At 39.5% G+C, this 12,460-nt stretch overlaps 1 protein-coding gene across 1 annotated transcript in view; it reads left to right on the plus strand.

Annotated features, from left to right (window-relative positions):
• The window catches only part of ALK (ALK receptor tyrosine kinase), a 302,985-nt gene that overhangs the window by 189,981 nt on the left and 100,544 nt on the right, over positions 1-12,460 (plus strand).

Raw genomic sequence — 12,460 nt, forward strand, 5'->3', positions numbered from 1 at the left:
GTTGTGCTGCAGTCCTTCCTTTCTCTCTTGCCCTGGGACAGCAGTGAACAGGCTAAATTGCTGTTGAAGTCCTCGATGAAGTTTGAAAACTTCATGCAGCCAACAGAAGCTCAAGTATACCCATAACCTTTCTCTATACACTTTTTTTTACCCATTGTTTTTCCTTATCCTTGTATTCATCCCATTTCTGAATTACTGTCGGGAAAAGAGTTTTGCTGTCGTGTGAGATAAATGCACTTAATCAGTGGAGTCATCCTGGTGTGGGCTAATGGCAGAGCTGCTTTGAGGCTCACAGTGGTTAACATGGATATATATTTAGTAAGGCTGTGGCAGGGATGGAGTTAGAGACTAAAGCGCAATCGCTTGACAGCTCTGATGGAGCTTTAACATAATGGCATCTTCCTTCCAGCCCCACTGCTTATCACATCCTATGGACCCAGGAAGCTTTAACCTCCCTGTGACCAGAGTTCAATTTATCCTGGGGCAATTTACCCATGCAAAAAGGATTGCACGGGAACATTTGGATTTGAACCCAAGAACAAGCTGAAACTGCATAAAACCTTTGAGCTAGGCAGAGGCAAGGGCTGCTGTGGTCCATGACTGGTTTTTATTCAACAGTATTGATTGTTCTTGGCAGATATGGAGCCTGAGAGCTTTGTGGTTATGTTTGTTAGGGAAAATTAGAGGTCATTGTGAGACTTTGAGAGTCAATAAATCTAAATTTTGATGAAAAAGGCAAAATCCTACTTGAAGTAAATACTCAGGCAACCCATGTAGTAAAGCATTGAGGCAAGAAAGAAAGGGCTGGAAATTTTACTGTCTTTCCTGTCAGCCTGCAGCACTTGGATTATGGTTGTATTCTGCTCAGGAAAGGAGGAACAGCAAGGAAATGGTTATAGAAAATAGTACATTGAAAAATCCTCTTGATGTGACATTGAAACAGATGATTAATGTCAGGAAATGCAGTCTTGGTGTTGCTACCCAGTTTATGCTGCCTCTAGGTGACCTGACAATATGTACCTTTGCATATGGATTTTTTGCCTGCCGCCTTCGCTGTCTCAACTGCTCAAAGATTGTTGCAGGTTCATACAGGAAAACTCATCTTTGTTCAGAGTTTGATTTACATATTATATTCAAAATAGTGTTTAAGTCAGACCATAGAAATAGTGCCTGGATTTATTTGGCCTTTTTCACATTGTTGACTTAATCAAGCCTTACAATATCCTCAGGCACCAACTATAACTTTTTGTACTGAAGTTCATAGAAATGCCACAATGTTTCTAAAGTCACGCTGAAATATCATGGCAATGACCTTTTCCCCCATTTTTGCCCTATGAGGGAATCGTGGAATAGTTTTCTTTGCCCAATACAAGTGAGCTTGCAAGTGAGGCTGAACTCATGTTTCCGAGCTTTCCAGGATGCTGCAGTGCGTGATCTGCTTCTCAGAAGGGTGTCTAAAGGCAGGAGCTATCCCAGAAAATGTTATTGAATTGCAGTTACTGATGTAGGTGGTTTTTTTGGTTTTCAAATTCAAAAATTACTGTGATTCTGAGATGAAGAGCATTGGCAGGACTGCGATTTTGGGAATGCACAAAAAGGCTTAGGTATTCTCTTTACCAGTAAACACTAAAGACAGTCATCATGTTTTCATGCTGTTTTAAAATCACTGTTCCAAAACACCTTCAATTTCATTGGCATTATTAAACCAAGGAAATGATCTTCTTGGTTTAGGACCCCTTTTATTTGATTTTGAGGAACCAGTATATTATACTAGAGCATCTTGTGGAGTCTGTCTTCTGTGCATGTTTCTTGTCAAGGCTTTTCTTATTTGTGCTCAAAGGAGGTTTGTGTGCGCCAAATATTGAGACTAACAGGCAAATGTATGCTGAGCTAAATAAAACATCTCTTTACTCCAAATTCTGGGAAGCTGAAAAACCAGACAGTGGCTTAAACTTGTATCTCCAGGCAGTGGCAGATGCAGTCAATTACTCTTGACTTCCCTCCTGGATGTTCAGCAATTCTCTCTCAGAAATATCCTATACTAAATGAGGGGGATTTAGATCAGTAGGAAAGAAACAGTCTCAACATGTGTGGAAAAACTAGACTTGACTGTAGGCAGCATTTCTTCTGTTTGGACCTACATAGCAGATGTTATTCTTGCATATATTCCAAATGTGGTAAGGTAGTGTGGACATTGTAATCAGCTCTGTTGCCATTGCTGTGACTGCTGCCATGTTGAAAGCTGTGCAAACCTCACTTTCATGGCATTTCTCTTTCTTTAAAGTTGACATTTCAGTTGCTAAGTGGTGTGATCTGTCTGCCTTCTGATGTGTCATTTGCTCTGAAGAGTGGACACTGACCTCCCAGGTTCCTTTTCTTTGAGCATACTGACCAAGTGATTGTTTTAGTCACTCTCCTTTTTATTTTAACTTCCTTCTCCATTCGAAATACAGTTCAAAGGCCTCTCTTCTGCAATAGGGTAACTCCTACAATACCTGCTACATAAGCAGTATTGGACAAAACCTTTCTGCATTCCAAGCCTCATCTTTCCGCATTCACATCCTTTTAATGAATCACTTCTTTCAAAGCTCTTTTTGAAGGAAGCAAAGTAAATTGAAAGAGGAAGTTGTTCATCAGTAAATACATCTTTCATCTTCACCCCTGAAGTTTCCATTCATGTAACACCTCACATTGTTTGTGCATAGATATCCCCTGTATTGTACAGTTTTATGAGAAGCATTTCACTTATATTTATTTTGCACCATGTTTTATTTTTATTTACTTACCTATTTTGCATCTCATATGGCACACCCTGTGCATGTTGCATTCATACACCTACCTCTGTGTTGCAGGCAAAGACAGCAAACAGTTTAAGTTATGGGAAAGGTGGCATTTGCTGAGGATTTTCTGCCAGCCTTTTTTACTTCTGGGAATCTCTGATACCCAGTCATGCTTTTTTTTTTTTTTTTTTTCCTAACCAGACAACTTTTTATGGGATTTGACCCAATGAAATGGGTTTTCAGAGCCTCTTGGAAGAGGTTAGAGACTGTTTTGTAGTGGGCTGGAATGCCTGGAGTAGACGTTCACTAAATCCTTCTGAGCCTAATGATTCAAACAGTCCTTCATCTAGTCTTTAATCTTTCTTTGGATAGATTGATATCTTATTTGGAAATCTAGGTTATTAAAGCTCCTAGATAACTACAACATATTCCTAAAGAATACAGTGTTAAGCACAGCTGTTCTCCCAAGTGAAATCTTCCCTCTCATCCACTCTTTGAATCTAACTTTGAACCTAAAATCTTTCATGGCTTTAATTCTACTATGTATGTGGTGAGCAGACACAATGCTTATACTTCCCTTTAGCTGTGCCATGAAGAGGCATCACTGAGTGCAGAGGTAAAAATCCTGGTTTAATTGGTCTCCCAGACACAGCTGTTGAGAACTCAGTTATTTCAGAATATGTTGCCACTACCCTTCCCTTTGAAAAGATTTTCTGAAGCCTTGACTGTATTTGGCTGCAATTAGGATTAGATTATGTTTTACTTTCAATATTTAAATAAAAAATGAAAACTACTCTTTGGCACACCTAAGCAGTGTTGTACATTGGGTTGAAAGGATGGAATTTCCTTCTGATCCTCAAAGACAATTAAGTTACTCCCTGAAGCATTAAATTTAATTACCCTCATCAGAAGCAGCATGATTCAGTGGATTAGGACATAGGGATAAGAATCAGAAATTTTTATCTCTGATCCTAGTTCTGCCATCTAGCTACTGACTAAATGAGTCATATAACCTTGCTGTGTGTCCTTTTCACCCACCCAAAAAATCAGGTGTTTGATTTCTCTGCTAAGGTGCTGGGAGGTCTCTGTAATCATCTAAAGATATAATGGTTTGCATGAATGCTCAGTGTTCCTGGGATTGCCTTGGCTTACATGCTGCCAACAGTTATTGCAACTTGGTTTCATACAGCGAAATCTCAATTTTTGGCAGTGTTAGTTTCATTAAGTAAGTGTAATCAAGTTCATATGCAAATAGGGAGAGGACTACAAGAGGAGGTGACACTAAAGAGCCATTGTGCATCAGAAAAGTATGCTGAGCTGTTCTTTTCACATCAGTTTTTTTATGCCACATCTTGGATATGATTGCTAATTATAGCATCCCAGGAGTGCCTCCAACTATGTACTTCTCAAGAGGCAGAAGAAAGTTCCACTGTGCATGGTTTAGCTGGAGAACAGAAAGGAAAGTTCAGTGCCAGATGAACATATTCCTCTGGGCAAGTTGTTGAGCTTTACTGTATTTGCCATTGCAGTAGCCTCTTACTGGAGTGATTAGTTATGTCATGTCTGCAGGGAGCTCCCACAAAAAAAAAATCAGAACTGTTTATTGGATATGATGAAGTGGCTAATTAAAGTAATTTGTTCTGTCATTCAAAAAACCAACAATGCTTTCTCATGTCTCAACCACTCTTGGCCAACAGAGTTTTTGATTAGATGATTTTTTTAGCATGTATGTAGCATTAAGTTTACATTTTGGAACTGTCAGTAATGAAAATCATCGTGTAAGTAGCTGAATTACTCATTCCACAGACTTTTTAAAAAGAAAAACTGAAATAAAATAACCATGCCATTTAGTTGGTGGGTTACGTTCCAGTGGAGTGATGTCAGATTACTCTGTTGGAAAGATGTTTGCCCTCCACCATACAGCATAAATTTATTGTCTGACTTTGAATCGCACTGCAGTTCCTGTGCTCTTTGTTCCAGGGCTGAATCTGTGTTAAACTCCATTCAAAGTTTCTCATTTGTAATCACAAGAATTAGATTTAATTGTGAGGGTGTGGTTCTTCAGTCAGTTCCCTCTTTCATTTCTTCACAGTGCTCAAATGTAAGTCTTCAAATTTTCAGAGCAGGGAATTTTCTTTAAACAAGTTAGTAAGGCAAAATCTTTGTAACAGTGATTTTTTTTTTTTTTTTTTTTTTTTTTTTAGGGAACCTCAGGAAAGGGATTTAAAAGAAAACATTTTAACTTTGTGTAATTTAATGGGGAAAGATTTTTCTTCTCTGTAGGTTTCATCTTCTGCCATTTTAATAATTTTTCCTGCGTAGAGTAGTTGTGTTGTGGTTATGTAGCATGCTCTAAATACAGGAGAAGAGTTTACTACCAAGAAAACTGTAGTGGCTTAATTGCAAACTTGCATTGTTATCCAGGAATAAGTATAACATAAAAATATCCTTTATGGGCTACTTGTGTTCACTGTACTGAAACTAAAGCAGTTCCTGCCATATTGCAATATCTCCCCAGTTGTACAGTTCTCAGTAGAGTAGCTGTACAAAAGAACCCAGCATTACAATCCTAGGAGGAAGATAGATTTAGCTTTCTCCCCAGCACATGTGAGGGGGTATCATTGCAGCTTGGAGTCAAAATCTTGTTGGTCTCCTATTCTAGGCAAGGTCATTACACAGTGCCTGACTCATCAGTCAAACCTAGCACAACCAGAGCATTTTCATGGGAGGAGGTGGCAGTGTTATTAGTTTTATCTTAAAAGCATGGAAAGAGTAACAGGAGAGAAAATCATTACAATTTTTTTTTAATGGCAAAACTTTTGTGAATGCATCTTCTAAAGGCATTTTGAGGAAAGGGCGGGGAAGTATTCTTGGAACCACTCACAGGGATGTTAAAGGTCTGATCCAATGACACTAATAAAGGTCTTAACTGTGTTTAACCTGTCACTAACTGTTACGTCTTGCTTATGCAAAAGGCCATTGAAAAGGGTAGAAAGACAACTGGCATTAAATCAATAGAGGAAAAGGTATACCATTTCTCTTTCTCTTATAAGGTAGAATTATCTGTGAGCAGAAGAATTAACGTTGCAAACTTTGTGTTGCGCATCAAGAATTTTCTCCTATAATACTAATTCATCTCTTGCATTATTGTACAGTAACTTTATTTGTTGCCGTTTTTCAACACCATATTATCATGCTTCAAATTCAGGCCCTGATGTCATTTAAGTAATTTTAAGTTCAGTAAACTGAAATTGATAATTAAAGGGAATTACAAGACAACATATTGTATTGTCTGAGCTAAAAAGAAAAGTGTTTACACAGACTCCTATAGGTGATTTTATTTTTAATCCTTCTGTCTCTTAAAATTTTATTGACATCTTCTTGAAAACTATTTTAATTTTATGCTGGCTGCATCTTGAAAAGGTCTAGTCTGGTTGTGCCTTTGTACAGTGTCCATTAATTGCTGAAGCAAAGAAAAGTCTGGAGCAGTATGGAGGCAAAATTAAAACCCATTATAAACTCCTGCACAATTATGCAAAGGCATGCAGGATGGACAATGTTATATTCTTTCACCAATTCATCTAGTAAAGGGGAAAAATTCTCTTTTGGACTTCTACTGTTAATTTTTAATTCTGCTCTTAAAAAGCTTTCATTCTCAAAATTAGTTTTTTCACTGCCACAGGCGGATTTTGATGTGAAATACTCTGATGCAGCTGCTATTATTACTATTTAATTTTGTAATTCCCAAAAGTTTGTTGAACATTTTACCAAAGAGATAAAATTAAGTCCTGGCCAAGATACATTCATTTTCCTCACAGGCATACCATGGTAAGTCTTGTTAGCAATAGGAGTATTTTAGATGAGAACCTGGACCAGAAGAAATAAAATCACACTGTTACTCAACTTAGCTATGAGGAGTCTGTTAAATTCCATCATTTTTTTTCTGTGGAGTGGAGATGAGAGAGCAAAATACAGTTTGAATTCAGAGAGCTTTCTTCTTAAGGAGAGGAGATAGTTCGAAGTTCTTCTCTTCCCTCAACCCTCTATTAATAATTGCTGGGAGCACACAAGCTGAATCATGACCCAGGAGGGGCCATGCAGCTCTTCATTTCCCACACCACAGCTTAAGTGCATTTAGCCCTCCTTTACTATACATAAGGCAATAGGATTTAAGGGTTTGTTCTTTGGTTTAGTGTTTTGGTTTTGGGGTTTTTTTTTACTAATTCTTTCCATATTTTTCTTTGTGTGATGAAGACTTTTGCTTTCAAATTTTCTCTAAATGTGTGAAAGCAGTGGCTCTGTCAGAGCTGGGACAGTGTTCTGGGTGAAACTTAACTTATGCCTTGGGGTGAAGGCATAGTGCACTGTACTAAAGACATAGATGGTGACACAGGTGGCAACACAGGTGTCAGGCTGGCTGGTTGCACAGAAATTAATTCTACCTTCCAGAATTAGTTGGATGTCTGGGGAATGGTCACAAAGATGGTTGCTGTACATGGGATGTCAAAACCAAAGTCCCAAAGCTTGCTGCAATGAAGTGTTTTGAAACCTCTCTCTAGCAGGATGAAAGAGTATGTGTGTGTTAATTGGATTCAAAATCATTTATCCATGAAGACAGACAAATGCAGTATGCAAGTGTTCTGACTTGAGACTTTACTTGAGAGTTCCAGCACTTTTTTTTTAATTCACTGCCTCTAAGAGATCATCCTGACTTGCACTTGCAATTAATCAATGCTGGCATTAGCCAGAGGAGCATGCAAAATGGCATCTAAAGCATTAGTGTATTGATTAGAATTAATCTGGAAAGTGTTCCTGCTGAAGCTACATGCTGCATGAACAACTGAAGAGTGTTTAAACTATAACTATATCTCAGAAATTGAGTTTCCATAAAAACTGGATTATGGCTTCTGAAACCTGGTACCTGGCATCTGGTAAACTGAGTCATGGATGGGAGACTTAAGAAAGTTTAGGTTACGGAGTAGTTCTTTGGCTTGTTTGGGATCTAACACCTCACCATTGCAGGGCTGAGTGAGGGCAAAGGTTGTTTCTAGCATACCTTTAGGTTAAGGAGTGTGGATGAATATACAGAAAGTCATTTGAAAATTCAGCCCCTGTGTAAATTACTCCTGTGTAAATCTGTGTTCGGGTTCTGTCAGCAGCATTTCCTGTTTTGGAGAAGAGCCTTGTAAGAGGAACACCGGGTGTTGCCCAGGCTTTCCTTAAGCAACAAATTCTTTCTAGATAATACATCTTCTTTAAAGTCTGCAAATATTTGGGTCTAGGATTTTTGGTTACGCTGTCATTTAAGACCGCAGTGTTGTTAGTTTCTGCCTAAATTGATGTATATTGCAGATTCTAGATATCTCAGCCAGCTTCTTTCTTACTGTAGCTTCAGTGAAAGACCTGTTGGGTGAATCTAGCTCACTATATCAAGACGCTGGGCAGTGCCTAAACAAAATAATACAGTGCATTGCTTTACAGCATGAAGTTTAAAATGTTAAACTGCAGTATTTTTTATTGCTTGAGGCAGTATCCAGAGAGATCATCATGGCTATTATGGCCAATGTTGTGGTAAAAATAGGCTGTGGTGTTGAAGGCTGTGCAGAGATGATAGTGATGTGTACAGTAACTGATGCCTTTGTCCTTGCAGTTGTCAGCTTACTGGTCTGATTCATCCCCCTCTAGAGTTCTTGGAGGTTATGCAGAGGATAACAGGAGCAATCTGTTATCTGCTGCAATTTGCTTTTGGGACCTAAATTTCACAAATTGCAGAATGGTTGAGGTTGGAAGGAACCTCTGAGATTGAGCAGTCCAACTTCCCTACTCAATGCAGGGTGAGCTAGAGCAAGTTATCCAGAGCCAAAGCCAGTCACATTTTGAATGTCTGGAGATAGAGTCTCCATAAGATTTCTGGGCAACCTATTCCAGTGTTCAGTCACCCTTAGAGTAAGCAAGTATTCCCTTGTGTTTAAATGCAATTTCTTGGTTTTCAATTCAAGCAAATGTGCTTTGTGCTTGCTTTCGTTGGCTACTGCTGTCCGATTCTGTCTTCTGTCCATACTCCCAGAACATATAAACATTGACAAGGTCCTTCCTGAGCCTTCTCTTCTCCAGGCTAAGCAATCCCAATTTTCTCAACCTCCTCTTGGGTCAGATGCTCTGGTCCCTTAATCATCTCTCTGGCTGTTTGCTGGACTCACTTCAGTAAGTCATGTTTGTGTTGTGCTGGGAAGTCCAGCAGTGGATCCAGTGCTCCAGATGTCTCTCCAGTGCTGAACAGAGATCACCCCTTTGATCTGCAGTTCCCAGTGCAGCTCAGGAAGCTATTGGCCTTTCTTGTCACTGGGACACACTGCTAACTTATGCTCAACATTTTATACACCAGGAACCACTTCTGCAAAGCCACTTTCCAGCCTGCGCTGGTGCATGAGGTTGTTCCCTCCCCAGAGACAGCACTTTGCATTTCCTTTTGTTGAATTTCATGAGGTTCCTGTTGGCCCAAATTTCCAGCCTGTCAAGGCCCCTCTCAGTGGCACCCCAACTGTCCTGTGTATTAATTGCCTCTCCCAGTCTTGCTAGAAGCTTGTTGACGGTGCAGTTGGTCCCATTTTCCAGGTCATTAATGAAGACAGAAAACATTATAGGCCTAGAGGTGTACCCCTAGTGATTGACCTCTGGCTGGACTTTGTACCACTGATGATAATCCTCTGAGCCTGGCAGTTCAGCCAGTTTTCTCTGCACAGTTCACCTCACTGTCCACTTACAGTCTGTACTTGCATCAGTTTATCATCAGTTAAGCATGATTTTAGTATGAAGAGGTTCCAGGCGTGCTGTTCCCCCATCTATCCCTAAAGATGACTGACTTTTCTGTTACCTTGCTAAAATGCTTTCTAAAATTAGATTCTTAACATGTAGGCCACTGATAGAAATTTAATAAAGCTACTACTAATTAACATCTAATACATATTGGTTATGCTGAAGTGGATCTTGCCGCTGCCAGGCAGCCTGTAGTACAGGATCTGCAAATGAGTATGGGTTTGTGAAATACAGTGTGTTGTAGAGAAAGGTCTGGAGATCAGTCCCTATTCTGCCACAGAATGATGGCAGAATCAATTCCCATCTGAATTTGCCACAGGTGCCTCTGCTGACCCAGTAGCTATTTTTAGTATTCCTGATAAATCCGCCAGTTAATGTCATCTTTAGCTCATTTATTTTCATGTCTCTGAAGAAGGAGGCCGATACTTGGTATTTCTTTTCACATGAATCTTTGAATCTCAGGCAACTTATTGTAGGAATTTGTACCACGATGTATGAATATATTTTGTAATGAATCTGGGCTTGAGTGAGTCTGCCTTTTTCAGTCTTGCATTGCGGTGATATAAAATACCTGCTTGGCAACAGCTCTGGGAGTTAATAAAGTTTCTGTGGTAAACTATGAGAGGCCTGAGAATCTCAGACTAAAGTTATTGCACCAGTAACTCAGAAAAGCAATTCCTAAAACTCCTGGCACATTTATCCAGAGGGTTAGTGATAGCACAGAAATGGAAATCATTGTTGAGAGCCATTGCGTTCTTGGAATTAAAATCCATCAGTCTTCTGAAGCTGAGAAAAACAATTTTCATGACATACAGATGCTTTTATGTTTCCTAATCAAAATTAATCTAGGGTGGGTTTTGATTCTATTTGTAGGGAAATTTGTATCCTCTAATCCTTATAATATACCTAACTTGAGATGACATCAAAAGAAGTAACACGCAGAGAAGCTAGGCATTTAAAATACTCTCAATGCTTTATTCTATTTAATTTCAGCAAAAGCAGATTTATCTCTTGGGGGAGTGGGATAGAAAGAAAAAGAGTGAGGATGCCAACATCCTCAAGTGAGAGCCTCAAGCACAGAAGTTGGAAGATGAGATGTGGAAATGAAAATTACTGTAAACAAAAAAGGAAATTTAGCACTCTATTTCCACTCTTCTTGCTGGAAAAGGAGGGACAAAGACATCTAGTAAATCATTAAAAAGCAGCATTTGCTTTTCTGAGTTGCAAGTTGAACTGCTGTAGCTGTCAAGCAGAGTCCTTATGCAGCCCTTGCTCAGAAGTTTTCTCTGGGTCCTTAACATACCTGTTGGCAGCTTCCTTGCCTGCTGGGAATTTTGTCCAGTTCATTGGAGCATAATGAATGACAACGTGTCCGTGACAAGATAAACAGTGTGTCTGCCTCTGGAACAAAGAAAAGCCTCCTAACTGGTCACAGCATAGGGCTTGTATTGGGACTGATCCATGCTTGTAGCAGACACAAGGATGGTTGGTTGGTGCAAACATCATACACACATTGTTTGGTTTCCTTTCAGAAGTGCCTCTTAAGTTTGTAACATCCAAATTTTGTCGTACTTTTGGAGCAGAAGATTCTTGTTGTGGATGCCAGATAAACTGTGTAGTTTCTTTTGCTCAGAACATCAGTTCCAGTGAGTTCCCTTCCCCAAGAAAAACTTGTTCGTGTTCACAGACCATGGACAAGCATAAACACATACACTGAGGGGTGATGGGACTTCTTGATGAGAAATATTTTTGTAGGAGTAACAAAAAATGTGGGAGGTCGTGTAAAAGCAATGAAAAATTTCTGACAACCAGAAATAGTTACAGTCTTCCTCAAAAATGCTTAATAATGGTGTTTATAAACAACTTAAGGAAACATAATAAGTTTTTGTTCTCATCTTTTGAAAGTTGCGGCTGGAGCTGTAAAGAGTGTTTCCTAATGGGCTTTGTTAGACTCCTGTTGGCTTGTTTGACTCCAGCTGACCACTTAGAGTATGCTACAGGGAGATCCTTTTTCCTTGCTGCTGTGTTTTTCCTGTAACAGAATAGAAATGTGAAAAAGTGGATTAGTAGTGACTGAGTGACTTTACAGAATCTCTTGTCTGTGTTCATGTTTATGGTCAGTGAGCAGGCACTGAATAAACTGGAGTGAAACAGGTGATAGGATCCATGTTGCTGCTGAAGTAATACGTGTCTCTTGGGAAGCAGCCCTTCACAAATGACATCAAGTGGTTTTACTGGCAACCTTGTGCCTAAGGACGAAAGGGAAAATGGACTAGACTATGTTATCTTATAAGTGGTTAATTTCTAAAAGTTTTCCTTGCAGATCAGAATTCCAGTATACTTGGGAAAAAATCGATACTTTTATTTTTTACTGTCTACCGTTGGACTTGTCTTGCTGGATACAGAAGTGGAATTAGAAGGTGGTGGGAGGGTCTAGGAATAGTTCTTATGGTGTCTGGCGCAGGTTATTTCAAGCAAAGCAGCAGACCCAGCTGATCAGAGGGGAGAAGGTGGACATGAAAGACAGCCAGACCTTGATGGCTTCTAACATCTCAGAGAATAAATTGAGTTCAAATAGGCTTTTTGTTCTCATTTACTCTTGGCAACAAGCAGACTAAGTGGAAACACTCTCTGAGTGTGGATGTTAGTCTCCAGAGCTGCTAATCCAGTTTCTTGATTTACTTGCTGGGACTTTCTGTTGTTTGGGAGAGAGGGAAGAAGGAAAACGGAGGCAGGAAGTGAGAGGAGGAGAAATGGCATGTTTTAATTGTAGTGCTTCATGCATATGTAGACTTTCCAGCCACCTGAATTAGAAGCAAAGCATGTTACCTCAGCCACTACTGCACAGCTGAGAATTACAGCTA

The sequence above is a fragment of the Manacus candei genome, unplaced genomic scaffold (genome assembly GCF_025592945.1).
Source record: "Manacus candei isolate 608988 ecotype Guabito, Panama unplaced genomic scaffold, ASM2559294v1 h1tg000017l, whole genome shotgun sequence".
Classification (NCBI taxonomy): Eukaryota; Metazoa; Chordata; class Aves; order Passeriformes; family Pipridae; genus Manacus; species Manacus candei.